The sequence below is a fragment of the Rhinoderma darwinii genome (assembly GCF_050947455.1).
Source record: "Rhinoderma darwinii isolate aRhiDar2 chromosome 1 unlocalized genomic scaffold, aRhiDar2.hap1 SUPER_1_unloc_5, whole genome shotgun sequence".
Classification (NCBI taxonomy): domain Eukaryota; kingdom Metazoa; phylum Chordata; class Amphibia; order Anura; family Rhinodermatidae; genus Rhinoderma; species Rhinoderma darwinii.
The window spans coordinates 191,824-214,496 of record NW_027461669.1 but is presented as its reverse complement, the minus strand read 5'-3'; the positions used below and the strand labels follow the sequence as shown (position 1 = coordinate 214,496).

The 22,673-nt window shown below is 43.5% G+C and overlaps 51 pseudogenes; all 51 read right to left on the bottom strand.

Annotated features, from left to right (window-relative positions):
- Nucleotides 1-2,600: 2,600 nt before the first annotated feature.
- LOC142674441 (5S ribosomal RNA) lies at nucleotides 2,601-2,719 on the bottom strand (annotated as a pseudogene).
- Nucleotides 2,720-2,786: 67 nt separating this feature from the next.
- Nucleotides 2,787-2,905, bottom strand: LOC142674439 (5S ribosomal RNA; annotated as a pseudogene).
- Nucleotides 2,906-2,972: 67 nt separating this feature from the next.
- LOC142674241 (5S ribosomal RNA) lies at nucleotides 2,973-3,091 on the bottom strand (annotated as a pseudogene).
- A 67-nt stretch (nucleotides 3,092-3,158) lies between these two features.
- LOC142673969 (5S ribosomal RNA) lies at nucleotides 3,159-3,277 on the bottom strand (annotated as a pseudogene).
- Nucleotides 3,278-3,344: 67 nt separating this feature from the next.
- Nucleotides 3,345-3,463, bottom strand: LOC142673520 (5S ribosomal RNA; annotated as a pseudogene).
- A 67-nt stretch (nucleotides 3,464-3,530) lies between these two features.
- LOC142673732 (5S ribosomal RNA) lies at nucleotides 3,531-3,649 on the bottom strand (annotated as a pseudogene).
- A 67-nt stretch (nucleotides 3,650-3,716) lies between these two features.
- Nucleotides 3,717-3,835, bottom strand: LOC142673598 (5S ribosomal RNA; annotated as a pseudogene).
- Nucleotides 3,836-3,902: 67 nt separating this feature from the next.
- Nucleotides 3,903-4,021, bottom strand: LOC142673731 (5S ribosomal RNA; annotated as a pseudogene).
- Nucleotides 4,022-4,088: 67 nt separating this feature from the next.
- LOC142674240 (5S ribosomal RNA) lies at nucleotides 4,089-4,207 on the bottom strand (annotated as a pseudogene).
- Nucleotides 4,208-4,274: 67 nt separating this feature from the next.
- LOC142673867 (5S ribosomal RNA) lies at nucleotides 4,275-4,393 on the bottom strand (annotated as a pseudogene).
- Nucleotides 4,394-4,460: 67 nt separating this feature from the next.
- On the bottom strand, nucleotides 4,461-4,579 carry LOC142674677 (5S ribosomal RNA; annotated as a pseudogene).
- A 67-nt stretch (nucleotides 4,580-4,646) lies between these two features.
- LOC142674398 (5S ribosomal RNA) lies at nucleotides 4,647-4,765 on the bottom strand (annotated as a pseudogene).
- A 67-nt stretch (nucleotides 4,766-4,832) lies between these two features.
- On the bottom strand, nucleotides 4,833-4,951 carry LOC142673467 (5S ribosomal RNA; annotated as a pseudogene).
- Nucleotides 4,952-5,204: 253 nt separating this feature from the next.
- Nucleotides 5,205-5,323, bottom strand: LOC142674330 (5S ribosomal RNA; annotated as a pseudogene).
- A 67-nt stretch (nucleotides 5,324-5,390) lies between these two features.
- On the bottom strand, nucleotides 5,391-5,509 carry LOC142674195 (5S ribosomal RNA; annotated as a pseudogene).
- Nucleotides 5,510-5,576: 67 nt separating this feature from the next.
- LOC142674676 (5S ribosomal RNA) lies at nucleotides 5,577-5,695 on the bottom strand (annotated as a pseudogene).
- A 67-nt stretch (nucleotides 5,696-5,762) lies between these two features.
- Nucleotides 5,763-5,881, bottom strand: LOC142674397 (5S ribosomal RNA; annotated as a pseudogene).
- Nucleotides 5,882-5,948: 67 nt separating this feature from the next.
- LOC142673849 (5S ribosomal RNA) lies at nucleotides 5,949-6,067 on the bottom strand (annotated as a pseudogene).
- Nucleotides 6,068-6,320: 253 nt separating this feature from the next.
- Nucleotides 6,321-6,439, bottom strand: LOC142674640 (5S ribosomal RNA; annotated as a pseudogene).
- Nucleotides 6,440-6,506: 67 nt separating this feature from the next.
- Nucleotides 6,507-6,625, bottom strand: LOC142673952 (5S ribosomal RNA; annotated as a pseudogene).
- Nucleotides 6,626-6,692: 67 nt separating this feature from the next.
- On the bottom strand, nucleotides 6,693-6,811 carry LOC142673730 (5S ribosomal RNA; annotated as a pseudogene).
- A 67-nt stretch (nucleotides 6,812-6,878) lies between these two features.
- Nucleotides 6,879-6,997, bottom strand: LOC142674239 (5S ribosomal RNA; annotated as a pseudogene).
- A 67-nt stretch (nucleotides 6,998-7,064) lies between these two features.
- On the bottom strand, nucleotides 7,065-7,183 carry LOC142674440 (5S ribosomal RNA; annotated as a pseudogene).
- Nucleotides 7,184-7,250: 67 nt separating this feature from the next.
- Nucleotides 7,251-7,369, bottom strand: LOC142674481 (5S ribosomal RNA; annotated as a pseudogene).
- A 67-nt stretch (nucleotides 7,370-7,436) lies between these two features.
- Nucleotides 7,437-7,555, bottom strand: LOC142673453 (5S ribosomal RNA; annotated as a pseudogene).
- Nucleotides 7,556-7,622: 67 nt separating this feature from the next.
- On the bottom strand, nucleotides 7,623-7,741 carry LOC142673354 (5S ribosomal RNA; annotated as a pseudogene).
- Nucleotides 7,742-7,808: 67 nt separating this feature from the next.
- Nucleotides 7,809-7,927, bottom strand: LOC142674447 (5S ribosomal RNA; annotated as a pseudogene).
- Nucleotides 7,928-8,180: 253 nt separating this feature from the next.
- LOC142674058 (5S ribosomal RNA) lies at nucleotides 8,181-8,299 on the bottom strand (annotated as a pseudogene).
- A 67-nt stretch (nucleotides 8,300-8,366) lies between these two features.
- LOC142674069 (5S ribosomal RNA) lies at nucleotides 8,367-8,485 on the bottom strand (annotated as a pseudogene).
- Nucleotides 8,486-8,552: 67 nt separating this feature from the next.
- On the bottom strand, nucleotides 8,553-8,671 carry LOC142673712 (5S ribosomal RNA; annotated as a pseudogene).
- A 253-nt stretch (nucleotides 8,672-8,924) lies between these two features.
- LOC142674017 (5S ribosomal RNA) lies at nucleotides 8,925-9,043 on the bottom strand (annotated as a pseudogene).
- A 67-nt stretch (nucleotides 9,044-9,110) lies between these two features.
- Nucleotides 9,111-9,229, bottom strand: LOC142673945 (5S ribosomal RNA; annotated as a pseudogene).
- A 67-nt stretch (nucleotides 9,230-9,296) lies between these two features.
- Nucleotides 9,297-9,415, bottom strand: LOC142673729 (5S ribosomal RNA; annotated as a pseudogene).
- Nucleotides 9,416-9,668: 253 nt separating this feature from the next.
- Nucleotides 9,669-9,787, bottom strand: LOC142674668 (5S ribosomal RNA; annotated as a pseudogene).
- Nucleotides 9,788-10,040: 253 nt separating this feature from the next.
- LOC142674331 (5S ribosomal RNA) lies at nucleotides 10,041-10,159 on the bottom strand (annotated as a pseudogene).
- A 253-nt stretch (nucleotides 10,160-10,412) lies between these two features.
- On the bottom strand, nucleotides 10,413-10,531 carry LOC142673855 (5S ribosomal RNA; annotated as a pseudogene).
- A 67-nt stretch (nucleotides 10,532-10,598) lies between these two features.
- LOC142673984 (5S ribosomal RNA) lies at nucleotides 10,599-10,717 on the bottom strand (annotated as a pseudogene).
- Nucleotides 10,718-10,784: 67 nt separating this feature from the next.
- On the bottom strand, nucleotides 10,785-10,903 carry LOC142673566 (5S ribosomal RNA; annotated as a pseudogene).
- Nucleotides 10,904-10,970: 67 nt separating this feature from the next.
- LOC142673923 (5S ribosomal RNA) lies at nucleotides 10,971-11,089 on the bottom strand (annotated as a pseudogene).
- A 67-nt stretch (nucleotides 11,090-11,156) lies between these two features.
- LOC142674106 (5S ribosomal RNA) lies at nucleotides 11,157-11,275 on the bottom strand (annotated as a pseudogene).
- A 67-nt stretch (nucleotides 11,276-11,342) lies between these two features.
- On the bottom strand, nucleotides 11,343-11,461 carry LOC142674125 (5S ribosomal RNA; annotated as a pseudogene).
- A 67-nt stretch (nucleotides 11,462-11,528) lies between these two features.
- LOC142674238 (5S ribosomal RNA) lies at nucleotides 11,529-11,647 on the bottom strand (annotated as a pseudogene).
- Nucleotides 11,648-11,714: 67 nt separating this feature from the next.
- Nucleotides 11,715-11,833, bottom strand: LOC142674237 (5S ribosomal RNA; annotated as a pseudogene).
- Nucleotides 11,834-11,900: 67 nt separating this feature from the next.
- On the bottom strand, nucleotides 11,901-12,019 carry LOC142673675 (5S ribosomal RNA; annotated as a pseudogene).
- Nucleotides 12,020-12,086: 67 nt separating this feature from the next.
- Nucleotides 12,087-12,205, bottom strand: LOC142673659 (5S ribosomal RNA; annotated as a pseudogene).
- Nucleotides 12,206-12,269: 64 nt separating this feature from the next.
- LOC142673701 (5S ribosomal RNA) lies at nucleotides 12,270-12,388 on the bottom strand (annotated as a pseudogene).
- Nucleotides 12,389-12,455: 67 nt separating this feature from the next.
- Nucleotides 12,456-12,574, bottom strand: LOC142674236 (5S ribosomal RNA; annotated as a pseudogene).
- Nucleotides 12,575-12,641: 67 nt separating this feature from the next.
- Nucleotides 12,642-12,760, bottom strand: LOC142674235 (5S ribosomal RNA; annotated as a pseudogene).
- A 67-nt stretch (nucleotides 12,761-12,827) lies between these two features.
- Nucleotides 12,828-12,946, bottom strand: LOC142674674 (5S ribosomal RNA; annotated as a pseudogene).
- Nucleotides 12,947-13,199: 253 nt separating this feature from the next.
- Nucleotides 13,200-13,318, bottom strand: LOC142674510 (5S ribosomal RNA; annotated as a pseudogene).
- A 64-nt stretch (nucleotides 13,319-13,382) lies between these two features.
- LOC142673458 (5S ribosomal RNA) lies at nucleotides 13,383-13,501 on the bottom strand (annotated as a pseudogene).
- Between the last annotated feature and the right edge of the window lie 9,172 nt (nucleotides 13,502-22,673).

Genomic DNA, 22,673 nt, shown 5'->3' with positions numbered 1-22,673 from the left:
AGATATGCCAATATGTTGTGCCCGGCTTGTGCCACCATAACAAGACAGCTCTCTAATTATTATGCGGTGTTTCCCGGTTTTAGAAACACCCTACATGTGGCCCTAATCTTTTGTCTGGACATATGACAGGGCTCAGAAGTGAAGAGTACCATGCGGAGTGGAGGCCTAATTTGGCGATTTACAAAGTATTGGTTCACAACTGCAGAGGCTCAGATGTGAAATAATAAAAAGAAACCCCTGATAAGTGACCCCATTATGGAACTGCACCCCTCAAGGCATTTATTAAGGGGTGTAGTGAGCATTTTCACCCCACAGGTCTTTTCCATAAATGAATGCGCTGCGGATGGTGCAAATTAAAAATTTATATTTTTCCCTAGATATGCCATTCAGTGGCAAATATGTCATGCCCAGCTTATGACGCTGGAGACACACACCACAAAAATTGTTAAAAGGGTTCTCACGGGTATGACGGTGCCATATATGTTGAAGGAAACTGCTGTTTGGGCACGCTGTAGGGTTCAGGGCCGAGGGAGCACCATTTGGCTTTTGGAGAGCGGATTTTGCTTGGTACTATATTTGTTTGAGTATTGCTGGTGTTTTATAATGTGGGGGTACATGTAAGCGGGGCGGAGTATATAAGGGGCATAGTCAGGTGGTATAAAAAAATAAAAATAATCCATAGATGTGTGTTACGCTGTGAAGCAATCCTTTCTGCACAGGCCGGTGTCGCACTGATAAATGGTGTCATTTCTTATCCCCCTTTTGGTCCACACTCCGCGCCTTTGTAGTTTGGGGAATTTTGCTGGGAAAGTATTATCCTGGTATAATACGGGCACCGTCGCTTCCATCGGATATGATTGGGCCCTCCCTTCCTGGTTCCCTAATTTTAGGTCCTTGATAAATCGCCTCTTGAAACAGAAGAAATGTTCTCCTCGGGCACAACTGCATATTTTTTTATTTCCTGACTTATTGGAGCCATAACTAATTTTATTTTTCATAGACGTAGCGGTATGAGGGCTGGTTTGTTGCGGGACGAGCTGTAGTTATTATTGGTACCATTTTGGGGTACATGTGACTTTTTGATCACCTTTTATCCTATTTTTTGGGATGCCAGGTAAACCAAAAAACGCAATTCTGGCACAGCTTTTTTTGGTTTTTTTTTATACAGAGTTCACCACGCATTATAAACTACATGTTACCTTTATTCTGCGGGTCAGTACGATTCCGGCGATACCTCATTTATAGAACTTTTTTATGTTTTACAACTTTTTGCACAATAAAATTACTTTTGTAAAAAGAATGTATTTTTTCTGTCGCCAAGTTGTGAGAACCATAACGTTTTAATTTTTTTGTCGACGGAGTTGTATGAGGGCTTGTTTTTTGCGGGACGAGCTATAGTTTTTATAGGTACCATTTTTGGATACGTGCGACTTTTTGATCACTTTTTATTGTAATATTTGTAGGGCAAAGTGACTAAAAAACAGAAACTCTGGTAACGTTTTTTACGGGTTTTTTTTACGCTGTTCACCGCGTGCAATAAATAATATAATATTTTGATACCTCCGGTCGTTACGGTCGTGGCGATACCAAATACATATGGTTTATTATTATTTTTCAATAATAAAGGACTTGATAAGAGTAAAAGGGGGATTGTGTGTTATTTGATTACTTGAAACTTTTATTGTTTTCAAACTTTTATTTTTTGCACTTTTTTTTACACTTTTTTATACTTTTTTTACACTTTTTCTCAAGTCCCACTAGGGGACTTGAAGGTCCAACGGTCAGATTTTTTTTTTTCTAATACATTGCACTACCTATGTAGTGCAATGTATTAGATCTGTCAGTCATTCACTGACAGCAAGCCGTTTAGGCTTCGCCTCCCGGCGGGGCCTAAATCGGCTTCCGTAATGGCAGAGCAGGAGACCATTGTGTCTCCTGTTGCCATAACAGCAGTCGCCAGTCCCGATTGCCTGTCAGGGCTGGCGATCTGCTTGTAACCGCTACGATGCAGCAATCGCTTTCGATTGCTGCATCGAAGGGGTTAATGGCAGGGATCGGAGCTAGCTCCGGTTCCTGCCGTTACAGGTGGATGTCAGCTGTACAGTACAGCTGACTTCCACCGCTGATGACGCCGGATCAGCTCCTGACCCGGCGCCATCTTGCCGGCAGCTACGGAAGCCGATCAGGCTCCGCCGCCGGGCGGATCTTGACCGGCTTCGGTGCTAGGCAGACCGGGAGGCCAGTATTAGGCCTCCGGTTGCCATTGCAGCCACCGGAACCCCGGCAATTTCATTACTGGGGTTCCGATGAGCTGCAAACACCTTAAGTGCAGCGATCGCGTTTGAGCGCTGCACTTAAGGGGTTAATGGCGGGGATCGAAGCTAATTTCGGTCCCCGCCGTTACAGTCGGATGTCAGCTGTAAGATACAGCTGAGATCCGGTGATGATGGGACCGGCTCAGCTTCTGAGCCGGTGCCAAACGTTTGACGTACATGTACGGCAAGATGCGGGAAGTCAGTACTTTCCATGACGTACATGTACGTCAAATGTCGGGAAGGGGTTAATCGATTGTGAAACAAAATCTAAACGACATAATAAAAAGTCAACCGCACCACGGATTCCCAGACAGTCTCCCACACTGGTACTAGCGAGGCCTTAAGCTGTGTAATTTCTGCGCTCTGACGAGAGCAGGCACATTCAGCTTAGAATGGCCATTGACATTAAATGCTTTAATCCATAGTCCTTTTTAATCGATTGTGAAACAAAATCTAAACGACATAATAAAAAGTCAACCGCACCACGGATTCCCAGACAGTCTCCCACACTGGTACTAGCGAGGCCTTAAGCTGTGTAATTTCTGCGCTCTGACGAGAGCAGGCACATTCAGCTTAGAATGGCCATTGACATTAAATGCTTTAATCCATAGTCCTTTTTAATCGATTGTGAAACAAAATCTAAACGACATAATAAAAAGTCAACCGCACCACGGATTCCCAGACAGTCTCCCACACTGGTACTAGCGAGGCCTTAAGCTGTGTAACTTCTGCGATCTGACGAGAGCAGGCACATTCAGCTTAGAATGGCCATTGACATTAAATGCGTTAATCCATAGTCCTTTTTAATCGATTGTGAAACAAAATTTAAATGACATAATAAAAAGTCAACCGCACCACGGATTTCCTGACAGTCTCCCACACTGGTACTAGCGAGGCCTTAAACTGTGTAACTTCTGCGATCTGACGAGAGCAGGGACATTCAGCTTAGAATGGCCATTGACATTAAATGCTTTAATCCATAGTCCTTTTTAATCAATTGTGAAACAAAATCTAAACGACATAATAAAAATTCAACCGCACCACGGATTCCCAGACAGTCTCCCACACTGGTACTAGCGAGGCCTTAAGCTGTGTAACTTCTGCGATCTGACGAGAGCAGGCAAATTCAGCTTAGAATGGCCATTGAGGTTAAATGCTTTAATCCATAGTCCTATTTAATCTATTGTGAAACAAAATCTAAACGACATAATAAAAAGTCAACCGCACCACGGATTCCCAGACAGTCTCCCACACTGGTACTAGCGAGGCGTTAAGCTGTGTAACTTCTGCGATCTAACGAGAGCAGGCACATTCAGCTTAGAATGGCCATTGACATTAAATGCTTTAATCCATAGTCCTTTTTAATCGATTGTGAAACAAAATCTAAACGACATAATAAAAAGTCAACCGCACCACGGATTCCCAGACAGTCTCCCACACTGGTACTAGCGAGGCCTTAAGCTGTGTAACTTCTGCGATCTGACGAGAGCAGGCAAATTCAGCTTAGAATGGCCATTGAGGTTAAATGCTTTAATCCATAGTCCTATTTAATCTATTGTGAAACAAAATCTAAACGACATAATAAAAAGTCAACCGCACCACGGATTCCCAGACAGTCTCCCACACTGGTACTAGCGAGGCGTTAAGCTGTGTAACTTCTGCGATCTAACGAGAGCAGGCACATTCAGCTTAGAATGGCCATTGACATTAAATGCTTTAATCCATAGTCCTTTTTAATCGATTGTGAAACAAAATCTAAACGACATAATAAAAAGTCAACCGCACCACGGATTCCCAGACAGTCTCCCACACTGGTACTAGCGAGGCCTTAAGCTGTGTAACTTCTGCGATCTGACGAGAGCAGGCACATTCAGCTTAGAATGGCCATTGACGTTAAATGCTTTAATCCATAGTCCTATTTAATCTATTGTGAAACAAAATCTAAACGACATAATAAAAAGTCAACCGCACCACGGATTCCCAGAAAGTCTCCCACACTGGTACTAGCAAGGACTTAAGCTGTATAACTTCTGCGATCTGACGAGAGCAGGCACATTCAGCTTAGAATGGCCATTGCCATCAAAAGCCTTAATCCATAGTCCTATTTAATCTATTGTGAAACAAAATCTAAACAACATAATAAAAAGTCAACCGCACCACGGATTCCCAGACAGTCTCCCACACTGGTACTAGCGAGGCCTTAAGCTGTGTAACTTCTGCGATCTGACGAGAGCAGACACATTCAGCTTAGAATGGCCATTGACATTACATGCTTTAATCCATAGTCCTTTTTAATCGATTGTGAAACAAAATCTAAACGACATAATAAAAAGTCAACCGCACCACGGATTCCCAGACAGTCTCCCACACTGGTACTAGCGAGGCCTTAAGCTGTGTAACTTCTGCGATCTGACGAGAGCAGGGACATTCAGCTTAGAATGGCCATTGACATTAAATGCTTTAATCCATAGTCCTTTTTAATCGATTGTGAAACAAAATCTAAACGACATAATAAAAAATCAACCGCACCACGGATTCCCAGACAGTCTCCCACACTGGTACTAGCGAGACCTTAAGCTGTGTAACTTCTGCGATCTGACGAGAGCAGGCACATTCAGCTTAGAATGGCCATTGACGTTAAATGCTTTAATCCATAGTCCTATTTAATCTATTGTGAAACAAAATCTAAACGACATAATAAAAAGTCACCCGCACCATGGATTCCCAGACAGTCTCCCACACTGGTACTAGCGAGGCGTTAAGCTGTGTAACTTCTGCGATCTAACGAGAGCAGGCACATTCAGCTTAGAATGGCCATTGACATTAAATGCTTTAATCCATAGTCCTTTTTAATCGATTGTGAAACAAAATCTAAACGACATAATAAAAAGTCAACCGCACCATGGATTCCCAGACAGTCTCCCACACTGGTACTAGCAAGGCCTTAAGCTGTGTAACTTCTGCGATCTGACGAGAGCAGGTACATTCAGCTTAGAATGGCCATTGACGTTAAACGCTTTAATCCATAGTCCTATTTAATCTATTGTGAAACAAAATCTAAACGACATAATAAAAAGTCAACCGCACCACGGATTCCCAGACAGTCTCCCACACTGGTACTAGCGAGGACTTAAGCTGTATAACTTCTGCGATCTGACGAGAGCAGGCACATTCAGGTTAGAATGGCCATTGCCATTAAAAGCCTTAATCCATAGTCCTATTTAATCTATTGTGAAACAAAATCTAAACAACATAATAAAAAGTCAACCGCACCACGGATTCCCAGACAGTCTCCCACACTGGTACTAGCGAGGCCTTAAGCTGTGTAACTTCTGCGATCTGACGAGAGCAGACACATTCAGCTTAGAATGGCCATTGACATTACATGCTTTAATCCATAGTCCTTTTTAATCGATTGTGAAACAAAATCTAAACGACATAATAAAAAGTCAACCGCACCACGGATTCCCAGACAGTCTCCCACACTGGTACTAGCGAGGCCTTAAGCTGTGTAACTTCTGCGATCTGACGAGAGCAGGGACATTCAGCTTAGAATGGCCATTGACATTAAATGCTTTAATCCATAGTCCTTTTTAAGCGATTGTGAAACAAAATCTAAACGACATAATAAAAAATCAACCGCACCACGGATTCCCAGACAGTCTCCCACACTGGTACTAGCGAGACCTTAAGCTGTGTAACTTCTGCGACCTGACGAGAGCAGGCACATTCAGCTTAGAATGGCCATTGACGTTAAATGCTTTAATCCATAGTCCTATTTAATCTATTGTGAAACAAAATCTAAACGACATAATAAAAAGTCAACCGCACCATGGATTCCCAGACAGTCTCCCACACTGGTACTAGCGAGGCGTTAAGCTGTGTAACTTCTGCGATCTAACGAGAGCAGGCACATTCAGCTTAGAATGGCCATTGACTTTAAATGCTTTAATCCATAGTCCTTTTTAATCGATTGTGAAACAAAATCTAAACGACATAATAAAAAGTCAACCGCACCACGGATTCCCAGACAGTCTCCCACACTGGTACTAGCGAGGCCTTAAACTGTGTAACTTCTGCGATCTGACGAGAGCAGGGACATTCAGCTTAGAATGGCCATTGACATTAAATGCTTTAATCCATAGTCCTTTTTAATCGATTGTGAAACAAAATCTAAACGACATAATAAAAATTCAACCGCACCACGGATTCCCAGACAGTCTCCCACACTGGTACTAGCGAGACCTTAAGCTGTGTAACTTCTGCGATCTGACGAGAGCAGGCAAATTCAGCTTAGAATGGCCATTGAGGTTAAATGCTTTAATCCATAGTCCTATTTAATCTATTGTGAAACAAAATCTAAACGACATAATAAAAAGTCAACCGCACCACGGATTCCCAGACAGTCTCCCACACTGGTACTAGCGAGGCGTTAAGCTGTGTAACTTCTGCGATCTAACGAGAGCAGGCACATTCAGCTTAGAATGGCCATTGACATTAAATGCTTTAATCCATAGTCCTTTTTAATCGATTGTGAAACAAAATCTAAACGACATAATAAAAAGTCAACCGCACCACGGATTCCCAGACAGTCTCCCACACTGGTACTAGCGAGGCCTTAAGCTGTGTAACTTCTGCGATCTGACGAGAGCAGGCACATTCAGCTTAGAATGGCCATTGACATTAAAAGGCTTAATCCATAGTCCTATTTAATCTATTGTGAAACAAAATCTAAACAACATAATAAAAAGTCAACTGCACCACGGATTCCCAGACAGTCTCCCACACTGGTACTAGCGAGGCCTTAAGCTGTGTAACTTCTGCGTTCTGACGAGAGCAGGCACATTCAGCTTAGAATGGCCATTGACGTTAAATGCTTTAATCCATAGTCCTATTTAATCTAATGTGAAACAAAATCTAAACGACATAATAAAAAGTCAACCGCACCACGGATTCCCAGACAGTCTCCCACACTGGTACTAGCGAGGCCTTAAGCTGTGTAACTACTGCGATCTGACGAGAGCAGGCACATTCAGCTTAGAATGGCCATTGACGTTAAATGCTTTAATCCATAGTCCTATTTAATCTATTGTGAAACAAAATCTAAACGACATAATAAAAAGTCAACCGCACCACGGATTCCCAGACAGTCTCCCACACTGGTACTAGCGAGGCCTTAAGCTGTGTAACTTCTGCGATCTGACGAGAGCAGGTACATTCAGCTTAGAATGGCCATTAACATTAAATGTTTTAATCCATAGTCCTTTTTAATCGATTGTGAAACAAAATCTAAACGACATAATAAAAAGTCAACCGCACCACGGATTCCCAGACAGTCTCCCACACTGGTACTAGCGAGGCCTTAAGCTGTGTATTTTCTGCGCTCTGACGAGAGCAGGCACATTCAGCTTAGAATGGCCATTGACATTAAATGCTTTAATCCATAGTCCTTTTTAATCGATTGTGAAACAAAATCTAAACGACATAATAAGAAGTCAACCGCACCACGGATTCCCAGACAGTCTCCCACACTGGTACTAGCGAGGCCTTAAGCTGTGTAACTTCTGCGATCAGACGAGAGCAGGGACATTCAGCTTAGAATGGCCATTGACATTAAATGCTTTAATCCATAGTCCTTTTTAATCGATTGTGAAACAAAATCTAAACGACATAATAAAAATTCAACCGCACCACGGATTCCCAGACAGTCTCCCACACTGGTACTAGCGAGGTGTTAAGCTGTGTAACTTCTGCGATCTAACGAGAGCAGGGACATTCAGCTTAGAATGGCCATTGACATTAAATGCTTTAATCCATAGTCCTTTTTAATCGATTGTGAAACAAAATCTAAACGACATAATAAAAATTCAACCGCACCACGGATTCCCAGACAGTCTCCCACACTGGTACTAGCGAGGCCTTAAGCGGTGTAACTTCTGTGATCTGACGAGAGCAGGCACATTCAGCTTAGAATGGCCATTAAAATTAAAAGCCTTAATCCATAGTCCTATTTAATCTATTGTGAAACAAAATCTAAACAACACAATAAAAAGTCAACCGCACCACGGAATCCCAGACAGTCTCCCACACTGATACTAGCGAGGCCTTAAGCTGTGTAACTTCTGCGATCTGACGAGAGCAGGGACATTCAGCTTAGAATGGCCATTGACATTAAATGCTTTAATCCATAGTCCTTTTTTATCGATTGTGAAATAAAATCTAAACGACATAATAAAAATTCAACCGCACCACGGATTCCCAGACAGTCTCCCACACTGTTACTAGCGAGGCCTTAAGCTGTGTAACTTCTGCGTTCTGACGAGAGCAGGCACATTCAGCTTAGAATGGCCATTGACGTTAAATGCTTTAATCCATAGTCCTATTTAATCTACTGTGAAACAAAATCTAAACGACATAATAAAAAGTCAACCGCACCACGGATTCCCAGACAGTCTCCCACACTGGTATTAGCGAGGCGTTTAGCTGTGTAACTTCTGCGATCTAACGAGAGCAGGTACATCCAGTTTAGAATGGCCATTGACGTTAAAAGTCTTAATCCATAGTCCTATTTAATCTATTGTGAAACAAAATCTAAACAACATAATAAAAAGTCAACCGCACCATGGATTCCCAGACAGTCTCCCACACTGGTACTAGCGAGGACTTAAGCTATGTAACTTCTGCGTTCTGACGAGAGCAGGCACATTCAGCTTAGAATGGCCATTGACGTTAAATGCTTTAATCCATAGTCCTTTTTAATCGATTGTGAAACAAAATCTAAACGACATAATAAAAATTCAACCGCACCACGGATTCCTAGACAGTCTCCCACACTGGTACTAGCGAGGCCTTAAGCAGTGTAACTTCTGCGATCTGACGAGAGCAGGCACATTCAGCTTAGAATGGCCATTGACATTAAATGCTTTAATCCATAGTCCTTTTTAATCGATTGTGAAACAAAATCTAAACGACATAATAAAAAGTCAACAGCACCACGGATTCCCAGACAGTCTCCCACACCGGTACTAGCGAGGCCTTAAGCTGTGTAACTTCTGCGATCTGACGAGAGCAGGGACATTCAGCTTAGAATGGCCATTGACATTAAATGCTTTAATCCATAGTCCTTTTTAATCGATTGTGAAACAAAATCTAAACGACATAATAAAAATTCAACCGCACAACGGATTCCGAGACAGTCTCCCACACTGGTACTAGCGAGGCCTTAAGCTGGGTAACTTCTGCGATCTGACGAGAGGAGGCACATTCAGCTTAGAATGGCCATTGACTTTAAATGCTTTAATCCATAGTCCTATTTAATCGATTGTGAAACAAAATCTAAACGACATAATAAAAAGTCAACCGCACCACGGATTCCCAGACAGTCTCCCACACTAGTACTAGCGAGGCCTTAAGCTGTGTAACTTCGGCGATCTGACGAGAGCAGGCACATTCAGCTTAGAATGGCCATTGACATTAAATGCTTTAATCCATAGTCCTTTTTAATCGATTGTGAAACAAAATCTAAACGACATAATAAAAATTCAACCGCACCACGGATTCCCGGACAGTCTACCACACTGGTACTAGCGAGGCCTTAAGCTGTGTAACTTCTGCGTTCTGACTAGAGCAGGCACATTCAGCTTAGAATGGCCATTGACGTTAAATGCTTTAATCCATAGTCCTATTTAATCTATTGTGAAACAAAATCTAAACGACATAATAAAAAGTCAACCGCACCACGGATTCCCAGACAGTCTCCCACACTAGTACTAGCGAGGCCTTAAGCTGTGTAACTTCTGCGATCTGACGAGAGCAGGGACATTCAGCTTAGAATGGCCATTGACGTTAAATTCTTTAATCCATAGTCCTTTTTAATCGATTGTGAAACAAAATCTAAACGACATAATAAAAATTCAACCGCACCACGGATTCCCAGACAGTCTCCCACACTGGTACTAGCAAGGCCTTAAGCTGTGTAACTTCTGCGTTCTGACTAGGGCAGGCACATTCAGCTTAGAATGGCCATTGACGTTAAATGCTTTAATCCATAGTCCTATTTAATCTATTGTGAAACAAAATCTAAACGACATAATAAAAAGTCAACCGCACCACGGATTCCCAGACAGTCTCCCACACTGGCACAAGCGAGGCCTTAAGCTGTGTAACTTCTGCGATCTGACGAGAGCAGGGACATTCAGCTTAGAATGGCCATTGACATTAAATGCTTTAATCCATAGTCCTTTTTAATCGATTGTGAAACAAAATCTAAACGACATAATAAAAATTAGACCGCACCACGGATTCCCAGACAGTCTCCCACACTGGTACTAGCGAGGCCTTAAGCTGTGTAACTTCTGCGATCTGACGAGAGCAGGCACATTCAGCTTAGAATGGCCATTGATGTTAAATGCTTTAATCCATAGTCCTATTTAATCTATTGTGAAACAAAATCTAAACAACATAATAAAAAGTCAACCGCACCACGGATTCCCAGACATTCTCCCACACTGGTACTAGCGAGGCCTTAAGCTGTGTAACTTCTGCGATCTGACGAGAGCAGGGACTTTCAGCTTAGAATGGCCATTGACATTAAATGCTTTAATCCATAGTCCTTTTTAATCGATTGTGAAACAAAATCTAAACGACATAATAAAAAGTCAACCGCACCACGGATTCCCAGACAGTCTCCCACACTGGTACTAGCGAGGCCTTAAGCTGTGTAACTTCTGCGATCTGACTAGAGCAGGCACATTCAGCTTAGAATGGCCTTTGACAGTAAATGCTTTAATCCATAGTCCTATTTAATCTATTGTGAAACAAAATCTAAACGACATAATAAAAAGTCAACCGCACCACGGATTCCCAGACAGTCTCCCACACTGGTACTAGCGAGGCGTTAAGCTGTGTAACTTCTGCGATCTAACGAGAGCAGGCACATCCAGCTTAGAACGGCCATTGACATTAAATGCTTTAATCCATAGTCCTTTTTAATCGATTGTGAAACAAAATCTAAACGACATAATAAAAATTCAACCGCACCACGGATTCCCAGACAGTCTCCCACACTGGTCCTAGCGAGGCCTTAAGCTGTGTAACTTCTGCGATCTGACGAGAGCAGGCACATTCAGCTTAGAATGGCCATTGACGTTAAATGCTTTAATCCATAGTCCTATTTAATCTATTGTGAAACAAAATCTAAACGACATAATAAAAAGTCAACCGCACCACGGATTCCCAGACAGTCTCCCACACTGGTACTAGCGAGGCCTTAAGCTGTGTAACTTCTGCGATCTGACGAGAGCAGGCACATTCAGCTTAGAATGGCCATTGACATTAAAAGCCTTAATCCATAGTCCTATTTAATCTATTGTGAAACAAAATCTAAACAACATAATAAAAAGTCAACCGCACCACGGATTCCCAGACAGTCTCCCACACTGGTACTAGCGAGGCCTTAAGCTGTGTAACTTCTGCGATCTGACGAGAGCAGGCACATTCAGCTTAGAATGGCCATTGACATTAAAAGCCTTAATCCATAGTCCTATTTAATCTATTGTGAAACAAAATCTAAACAACATAATAAAAAGTCAACCGCACCACGCATTCCCAGACAGTCTCCCACACTGGTACCAGCGAGGCCTTAAGCTGTGTAACTTCTGCGATCTGACGAGAGCAGGGACATTCAACTTAGAATGGCTATTGACATTAAAGGCTTTAATCCATAGTCCTTTTTAATCGATTGTGAAACAAAATCTAAACGACATAATAAAAACTCAACCGCACCACAGATTCCCAGACAGTCTCCCACACTGGTACTAGCGAGGCCTTAAGCTGTGTAACTTCTGCGTTCGGACGAGAGCAGGCACATTCAGCTTGGAATGGCCATTGACATTAAAAGCTTTAATCCATAGTCCTATTTAATCTATTGTGAAACAAAATCTAAACATAATAAAAAGTCAACCGCACCACGGATTCCCAGACAGTCTCCCACACTGGTACTAGCGAGGACTTAAGCTATGTAACTTCTGCGTTCTGACGAGAGCAGGCACATTCAGCTTAGAATGGCCCTTGACGTTAAATGCTTTAATCCATAGTCCTTTTTAATCGATTGTGAAACAAAATCTAAACGACATAATAAAAAGTCAACCGCACCACGGATTCCCAGACAGTCTCCCACACTGGTACTAGCGAGGCCTTAAGCTGTGTAACTTCTGCGATCTGACGAGAGCAGGCACATTCAGCTTAGAATGGCCATTGACATTAAATGCTTTAATCCATAGTCCTTTTTAATCGATTGTGAAACAAAATCTAAACGACATAATAAAAAGTCAACCGCACCACGGATTCCCAGACAGTCTCCCACACTGGTACTAGCGAGGCCTTAAGCTGTGTAACTTCTGCGATCTGACGAGAGCAGGCACATTCAGCTTAGAATGGCCATTGACATTAAATGCTTTAATCCATAGTTCTTTTTAATCGATTGTGAAACAAAATCTAAACGACATAATAAAAAGTCAACCGCACCACGGATTCCCAGACAGTCTCCCACACTGGTACTAGCGAGGCCTTAAGCTGTGTAACTTCTGCGATCTGACGAGAGCAGACACATTCAGCTTAGAATGGCCATTGACGTTAAATGCTTTAATCCATAGTCCTATTTAATCTATTGTGAAACAAAATCTAAACGACATAATAAAAAGTCAACCGCACCACGGATTCCCAGACAGTCTACCACACTGGTACTAGCGAGGCGTTAAGCTGTGTAACTTCTGCGCTCTAACGAGAGCAGGCACATTCAGCTTAGAATGGCCATTGACTTTAAATGCTTTAACCCATAGTCCTTTTTAATCGATTGTGAAACAAAATCTAAACGACATAATAAAAAGTCAACCACACCACGGATTCCCAGACAGTCTCCCACACTGGTACTAGCGAGGCCTTAAGCTGTGTAACTTCTGCGATCTGACGAGAGCAGGCACATTCAGCTTAGAATGGCCATTGACATTAAAAGCTTTAATCCATAGTCCTATTTAATCTATTGTGAAACAAAATCTAAACATAATAAAAAGTCAACCGCACCACGGATTCCCAGACAGTCTCCCACACTGGTACTAGCGAGGACTTAAGCTATGTAACTTCTGCGTTCTGACGAGAGCAGGCACATTCAGCTTAGAATGGCCATTGACGTTAAATGCTTTAATCCATAGTCCTTTTTAATCGATTGTGAAACAAAATCTAAACGACATAATAAAAAGTCAACCGCACCACGGATTCCCAGACAGTCTCCCACACTGGTACTAGCGAGGCCTTAACCCCTTCCCGCTCCTTGACGTACTATTACGTCATGGCAGCTCTATCGTTCGCGCTCCATGCCGTAATAGTACGTCTTGCAGTTAGAACAGCGGTGCGCGCGCCCGGCGCGTTCATGCGCTGTGATAGCTGCTGTTTCTGACAGCAGGCTATCACGGCATAATGGGACGGGACCATTTACTATGGTCCCGCCTCGCCGATCGCCGCTATTGGCTAGTCAGTGAGTAACTAGCCAATAGCAGCGATCGGTCTCATTCAGCACAGCAGTGCTCGAGCCCGGCGTTCCTGAGCTGTGATAGCTGCTGTTTCTGACAGCATGCTATCACAGCATAATGGGCCGGGACCATTTACTATGGTCCCGCCTCGCCGATCGCCGCTATTGGCTAGTCAGTGAGTAACTAGCCAATAGCAGCGATCATTCTCGTCACTTCCTCTCTCTGACCTCACATCCTGCTGCAACCGCCCTGAACGCCCTGTTGGAGTTAGCGAGGCGTTGAGATCGGTTGTGAGCAGAGAGTCAGAGAGAAAAGAAGTGAAAAAAAGTGAAAAAAAGTTTCTAAAACAACGTTTTTTTTGCTTCCCACCACCCCATCCACTACCCACTCCTGTTCCCTTCCTCTTTGAGTTCTACCCACGTTTTTTGGTCAGTGATCTCCTATCACTGACCACTTTTCAGTCTTCAGGACCACATTTCTTGGTCCCTGGGGATTTTTTTTTCATTTTTTTCTATATAAAACATAAAACAAAAAAAAAAATATAAAAAGAAAAAAAAGAAACAAAAAAAAATAGTTAGTTTAGCCAATTTTGAAAATTTAACTGGTTAGTTTAGTATTAGCCCCTTCCCGCTCCTTGACGTACTATTACGTCATGGCAGCTCTATCGTTCGCGCTCCATGCCGTAATAGTACGTCTTGCAGTTAGAACAGCGGTGCGCGCGCCCGGCGCGTTCATGCGCTGTGATAGCTGCTGTTTCTGACAGCAGGCTATCACGGCATAATGGGACGGGACCATTTACTATGGTCCCGCCTCGCCGATCGCCGCTATTGGCTAGTCAGTGAGTAACTAGCCAATAGCAGCGATCGGTCTCATTCAGCACAGCAGTGCTCGAGCCCGGCGTTCCTGAGCTGTGATAGCTGCTGTTTCTGACAGCATGCTATCACAGCATAATGGGCCGGGACCATTTACTATGGTCCCGCCTCGCCGATCGCCGCTATTGGCTAGTCAGTGAGTAACTAGCCAATAGCAGCGATCATTCTCGTCACTTCCTCTCTCTGACCTCACATCCTGCTGCAACCGCCCTGAACGCCCTGTTGGAGTTAGCGAGGCGTTGAGATCGGTTGTGAGCAGAGAGTCAGAGAGAAAAGAAGTGAAAAAAAGTGAAAAAAAGTTTCTAAAACAACGTTTTTTTTGCTTCCCACCACCCCATCCACTACCCACTCCTGTTCCCTTCCTCTTTGAGTTCTACCCACGTTTTTTGGTCAGTGATCTCCTATCACTGACCACTTTTCAGTCTTCAGGACCACATTTCTTGGTCCCTGGGGATTTTTTTTTCATTTTTTTCTATATAAAACATAAAACAAAAAAAAAAATATAAAAAGAAAAAAAAGAAACAAAAAAAAATAGTTAGTTTAGCCAATTTTGAAAATTTAACTGGTTAGTTTAGTATTAGCCCCTTCCCGCTCCTTGACGTACTATTACGTCATGGCAGCTCTATCGTTCGCGCTCCATGCCGTAATAGTACGTCTTGCAGTTAGAACAGCGGTGCGCGCGCCCGGCGCGTTCATGCGCTGTGATAGCTGCTGTTTCTGACAGCAGGCTATCACGGCATAATGGGACGGGACCATTTACTATGGTCCCGCCTCGCCGATCGCCGCTATTGGCTAGTCAGTGAGTAACTAGCCAATAGCAGCGATCGGTCTCATTCAGCACAGCAGTGCTCGAGCCCGGCGTTCCTGAGCTGTGATAGCTGCTGTTTCTGACAGCATGCTATCACAGCATAATGGGCCGGGACCATTTACTATGGTCCCGCCTCGCCGATCGCCGCTATTGGCTAGTCAGTGAGTAACTAGCCAATAGCAGCGATCATTCTCGTCACTTCCTCTCTCTGACCTCACATCCTGCTGCAACCGCCCTGAACGCCCTGTTGGAGTTAGCGAGGCGTTGAGATCGGTTGTGAGCAGAGAGTCAGAGAGAAAAGAAGTGAAAAAAAGTGAAAAAAAGTTTCTAAAACAACGTTTTTTTTGCTTCCCACCACCCCATCCACTACCCACTCCTGTTCCCTTCCTCTTTGAGTTCTACCCACGTTTTTTGGTCAGTGATCTCCTATCACTGACCACTTTTCAGTCTTCAGGACCACATTTCTTGGTCCCTGGGGATTTTTTTTTCATTTTTTTCTATATAAAACATAAAACAAAAAAAAAAATATAAAAAGAAAAAAAAGAAACAAAAAAAAATAGTTAGTTTAGCCAATTTTGAAAATTTAACTGGTTAGTTTAGTATTAGCCCCTTCCCGCTCCTTGACGTACTATTACGTCATGGCAGCTCTATCGTTCGCGCTCCATGCCGTAATAGTACGTCTTGCAGTTAGAACAGCGGTGCGCGCGCCCGGCGCGTTCATGCGCTGTGATAGCTGCTGTTTCTGACAGCAGGCTATCACGGCATAATGGGACGGGACCATTTACTATGGTCCCGCCTCGCCGATCGCCGCTATTGGCTAGTCAGTGAGTAACTAGCCAATAGCAGCGATCGGTCTCATTCAGCACAGCAGTGCTCGAGCCCGGCGTTCCTGAGCTGTGATAGCTGCTGTTTCTGACAGCATGCTATCACAGCATAATGGGCCGGGACCATTTACTATGGTCCCGCCTCGCCGATCGCCGCTATTGGCTAGTCAGTGAGTAACTAGCCAATAGCAGCGATCATTCTCGTCACTTCCTCTCTCTGACCTCACATCCTGCTGCAACCGCCCTGAACGCCCTGTTGGAGTTAGCGAGGCGTTGAGATCGGTTGTGAGCAGAGAGTCAGAGAGAAAAGAAGTGAAAAAAAGTGAAAAAAAGTTTCTAAAACAACGTTTTTTTTGCTTCCCACCACCCCATCCACTACCCACTCCTGTTCCCTTCCTCTTTGAGTTCTACCCACGTTTTTTGGTCAGTGATCTCCTATCACTGACCACTTTTCAGTCTTCAGGACCACATTTCTTGGTCCCTGGGGATTTTTTTTTCATTTTTTTCTATATAAAACATAAAACAAAAAAAAAAATATAAAAAGAAAAAAAAGAAACAAAAAAAAATAGTTAGTTTAGCCAATTTTGAAAATTTAACTGGTTAGTTTAGTATTAGGGTTAGTTAGTGTCAGGGAACCGTCAAAAAGCGTAGTTAGGTATAGTGTCAGGGAATTTAGCGTCAGGAATCGGTCACCGTAGATAGGCTTAGCGTTAGGGATCCATCACCGTAGTTAGGTTTAGCGTCAGGGAAGCTCGGAATAATTAGATAGGTTTAGTGTCAGGCACCCGTCACCGTAGTTAGGTTTAGTGTCAGGGAAGCTTGAAATAATCTAGATAGGTTTAGTGTCAGGGAATCGTCGCCGTAGTTAGGTTTAGCGTTAGGGAAGTCCACATAAAATTTAGTTAGGTTTAGTGTTAGGAACCCTCGCCCTAGTTAGCTTTAGTGTCAGGGAAGTCCACTTGCTCTCTAAAAACAAAACACACATTTGTGCTAGTTGTGCTATCCTATTGCTCCCAGTTAGGGATTTATTTTTTTGCAGTATATAAATTTTGTCTTCGCACAACAAGCATGTCCCAACGGACATTTACTGCTGAAGAGGCGTATGCATTTCTGGCCTCCGACACAGACTCGTCGGATGGCGATACACTATTTTATTTGTCTACCTCCTCATCCAGCGATGAAGAGGAGGGACCCCCTAGGAGACGCCCCAGGACCACCACCATAGTAGAAATCCCTGAGAGAAGTGACCCCACAACAAGTGATACCCCTGAGCGAAGTGACCCCATTTGGACGCCCACACCAGACCATTATGAACCCCAAATCCCTGAGTACACGGGCAGCCCAGGCATCAAATTTAACACAGCAGGGTTCAGTGAGATGGACTTTTTCAAGTTCTTCTTCACTGATAACTTTATAGAGCTAATGGTCACCCAGACTAATTTATATGCCCAACAGTATATCACCAAGAACCCCAACTCATTTTATGCCCAATCCCAGAGGTGGACTCCTGTAAACGCAGCAGAGTTGGGCAAGTTCTGGGGACTGCTCTTGAACATGGGGCTTCTAAAAAAGCCATCCATTAGGACCTACTGGAGCACGGACATCCTATACCACACCCCGATGTACCGTATGGCCATGTCCAGGATGCGTTATGAGGCAATACTTCGCTTCCTACATTATGCCGATAATGAGCAGTGCCCACCCCGAGATGACCCCAGTTTTGACCGTTTATATAAACTGAGACCCCTATTAGACCATTTCAGTGCCCGGTTTGCCCAAGCATACACCCCCGAGAAGTGTATTTCCATTGATGAGTCCCTGGTACATTTTAAAGGGAGGCTTCAATTCCGCCAATACCTGCCAAGTAAGAGGGCAAGGTATGGCGTGAAGTTGTATAAGCTGTGCGAGAGTGCATCAGGGTATACATATAAATTCAGGATATATGAAGGGAAGGACAGCAGTATTCAGCCCCCAGAATGCCCCCCCTTACTGGGAATTAACGCAAAAATTGTGTGGGATTTGGTGCACCCACTGCTGGACCAGGGTTACCACCTCTACCTGGATAATTTTTATACCAGCGTCCCGCTCTTCAAGTGCCTCGCTTCCAGAAGGACTGCGGCATGCGGCACTGCTAGAAAAAATCTTAGAGGCCTCCCTAAAACACTGCTTGGGCAAACACTCAGAAGGGGTGAGAGCAGGGCACATTCTAGTAGCAACATATTGTGTGTCAAGTACAAGGACAAGAGAGATGTCCTTGTATTGACAACAATACATGGCCACACCAGTACCCATGTACCTGTACGAGGTACCAGTACAGAGACCCCCAAACCAGATTGCATCCTGGACTACAATAGGTACATGGGAGGGGTGGACTTGTCAGATCAAGTCCTGAAGCCCTACAGCGCTACGCGGAAATCGAGGGTGTGGTATAAGAAGCTGGCCGTGCACATCATACAGATGGCATTGTACAATGCGTACGTGCTACGTCGATGTGCAGGCCAGAGGGGAACTTTCCTGGAATTTCAAGAGGTGGTTATAAAGAACCTAATTTTTGGCGACCAGGAAGGAGGGGCACCCAGTACTTCTGGAAGCGAGGCCACACGCATCGTACCAGGGCAACACTTTCCAGGAGAAGTTCCCCAAACTGGCAAGAAGGGAAAAAGTCAAAAGAGGTGCAAAGTGTGCTATAAGAGGGGGATAAGGAAGGACACAACATACCAATGCGACACGTGTCCCGAAAAACCAGGGCTCTGTATGAAAGATTGTTTTAAAATTTACCATACATCCCTTGATTTTTAATTTACCCTGATGCACTCCGCACAGCTTATCCCCCTCATCTTTCCCTTTTGAGCCCTGCCATGTGCCCAAGCAGCAAATAACAGCCACATGTAGGGTATTGCCGTACCCGGGAGAACCCACATTACAATTTATGGGGTGTATGTCTCCGGTGGCACATGCTGGGCACAATATATCGGACACTGAAATGGCATATATGTATAGGAAATTGCAAATCTCACTTTGCACCATCTACTGCGCATTACCTTTTACACAATAACTGTTGGGTCAAAATGCTCACTACACTCTAGATGAATGTCTTAAGGGGTGTAGTTTTTAAAATGGGTTCACTTCTCGGGGGTTTCAACTGTACTGGTACCTCAGGGGTTCTGCCTACATGACTTAGCACCAGAAAAGCTCCAGTAGGCTAAATGGTGGTCCTTCCCTTCTGAGCCCTGTCGTGTGCCCAGGCAGCTAATAACAGCCACATGTAGGGTATTGCCGTACCCGGGAGAACCCACATTACAATTTATGGGGTGTATGTCTCCAGTGGCACATGCTGGGCACAATATATCAGACACTGAAATGGCATATATGCATAGGAAATTGCAAATCTCACTTTGCACCATCTGCTGCGCATTACCTTTTACACAATAACTGTGGGGTCAAAATGCTCACTACACCACTAGATGAATGTCTTAAGGGGTGTAGTTTTTAAAATGGGGTCACTTCTCGGGGGTTTCAACTGTACTGGTACCTCAGGGGTTCTGCCTACATGACTTAGCACCAGAAAAGCTCCAGTAGGCTAAATGGTGGTCCTTCCCTTCTGAGCCCTGTCGTGTGCCCAGGCAGCTAATAACAGCCACATGTAGGGTATTGCCGTACCCGGGAGAACCCACATTACAATTTATGGGGTGTATGTCTCCAGTGGCACATGCTGGGCACAATATATCAGACACTGAAATGGCATATATGCATAGGAAATTGCAAATCTCACTTTGCACCATCTGCTGCGCATTACCTTTTACACAATAACTGTGGGGTCAAAATGCTCACTACACCACTAGATGAATGTCTTAAGGGGTGTAGTTTTTAAAATGGGGTCACTTCTCGGGGGTTTCAACTGTACTGGTACCTCAGGGGTTCTGCCTACATGACTTAGCACCAGAAAAGCTCCAGTAGGCTAAATGGTGGTCCTTCCCTTCTGAGCCCTGTCGTGTGCCCAGGCAGCTAATAACAGCCACATGTAGGGTATTGCCGTACCCGGGAGAACCCACATTACAATTTATGGGGTGTATGTCTCCAGTGGCACATGCTGGGCACAATATATCAGACACTGAAATGGCATATATGCATAGGAAATTGCAAATCTCACTTTGCACCATCTGCTGCGCATTACCTTTTACACAATAACTGTGGGGTCAAAATGCTCACTACACCACTAGATGAATGTCTTAAGGGGTGTAGTTTTTAAAATGGGGTCACTTCTCGGGGGTTTCAACTGTACTGGTACCTCAGGGGTTCTGCCTACATGACTTAGCACCAGAAAAGCTCCAGTAGGCTAAATGGTGGTCCTTCCCTTCTGAGCCCTGTCGTGTGCCCAGTCAGCTAATAACAGCCACATGTAGGGTATTGCCGTACCCGGGAGAACCCACATTACAATTTATGGGGTGTATGTCTCCAGTGGCACATGCTGGGCACAATATATCAGACACTGAAATGGCATATATGCATAGGAAATTGCAAATCTCACTTTGCACCATCTGCTGCGCATTACCTTTTACACAATAACTGTGGGGTCAAAATGCTCACTACACCACTAGATGAATGTCTTAAGGGGTGTAGTTTTTAAAATGGGGTCACTTCTCGGGGGTTTTAACTGTACTGGTACCTCAGGGGCTTCTGCCTACATGACTTAGCACAAGAAAGCTCCAGTAGGCCAAATGGTGGTCCTTTCCTTCTGAGTCCTGCCATGGGCCCAAACATCAGTTTATCACCACAAATGGGGTATTGCCGCACTCAGGACAAATTGGGCAACAAAATGGGGTGTTTTATTCCTTGTGAAAATAAGAAATTTTGAACAAAAATTACATCTTAATGGAAAAAAATATCATTTTTTTAATTCACAGCCCAATTCAAATAGGTGCTGTGAAAAAACGGTGTGGTCAAAATGATAACAACAACCATAAATGAATTCCTTGAGGGGTCTAGTTTCCAAAATGGGGTCACTTCTGGTGGGTTTCCATTGCTTTCATACCTCTGGGGCTCTGCAAATGCGACATGGAACCCGAAAACCAATCCAGCAAAATCTGGACTCCAACAAACACATAGCGCTCCTTTCCTTCTGAGTCCTCCCATGGGCCCAAACGGCAGTTTATCACCACAAATGGGGTATTGCCGCACTAAGGACAAATTGGGCAACAAAATGGGGTGTTTTATTCCTTGTGAAAATAAGAAATTTTGAACAAAAATTACATCTTAATGGAAAAAATATCATTTTTTTAATTTCACAGCCCAATTCAAATAGGTGCTGTGAAAAAACGGTGTGGTCAAAATGATAACAACAACCATAAATGAATTCCTTGAGGGGTCTAGTTTCCAAAATGGGGTCACTTCTGGTGGGTTTCCATTGCTTTCATACCTCAACACCTCTTCAAACCTGGCATGCTGCCTAAAATATATTTTAATAAAAAAGAGGCCTCAAAATGCACTAGGTGCTCCTTTGTTTCTGAGGCTTGTGTTTTATTCCACGAGCGCACTAGAGCCACATGTGGGACATTTCTAAAAACTGCAGAATCTGGACAATACATATTTAGTAGTATTTCTCTGGTAAAATCTTCTGTGTTACAGAAAAAAATGGAATAATATTGAAATTCAGCAAGAAAAATGAAATTTGCAAATTTCACCTCCACATTGCTTTAATTCCTGTGAAATGCCTGAAGGGTTAAAAAACTTTCTAAATGCTGTTTTGAATACTTTGAGGGGTCTAGTTTTTAAAATGGGGTGTTTTATGGGGGTTTCTAATACATAGGCCCCTCAAAGCCACTTCAGAACTCAAGAGGTACCTTAAAAAAAAGGCTTTTGAAATTTTCTTAAAAATATGAGAAATTGCTGTTTATGTTCTAAGCCTTGTAACGTCCAAGAAAAATAAAAGAATGTTAAAAAAACGATGCCAATCTAAAGTAGACATATGGGAAATGTGAACTAGTAACTATTTTGGGTGGTATAACCGTCTGTTTTACAAGCAGATGCATTTAAATTCTGAAAAATGCAATTTTTTCAAAATTTTCTCTAAATTTTGCAATTTTTCACCAATAAACACTGAATATATCGACCAAATTTTACCACGAACATGAAGCCCAAAGTGTCACGAGAAAACAATCTCAGAATCGCTTGGATAGGTTTAAGCATTCCGACGTTATTACCACATAAAGTGAAATATGTCAGATTTGAAAAATGGGCTCTGAGCCTTAAGGCCCAAACTAGGCTGCGTCCTTAAGGGGTTAAGCTGTGTAATTTCTGCGATCTGACGAGAGCAGGCACATTCAGCTTAG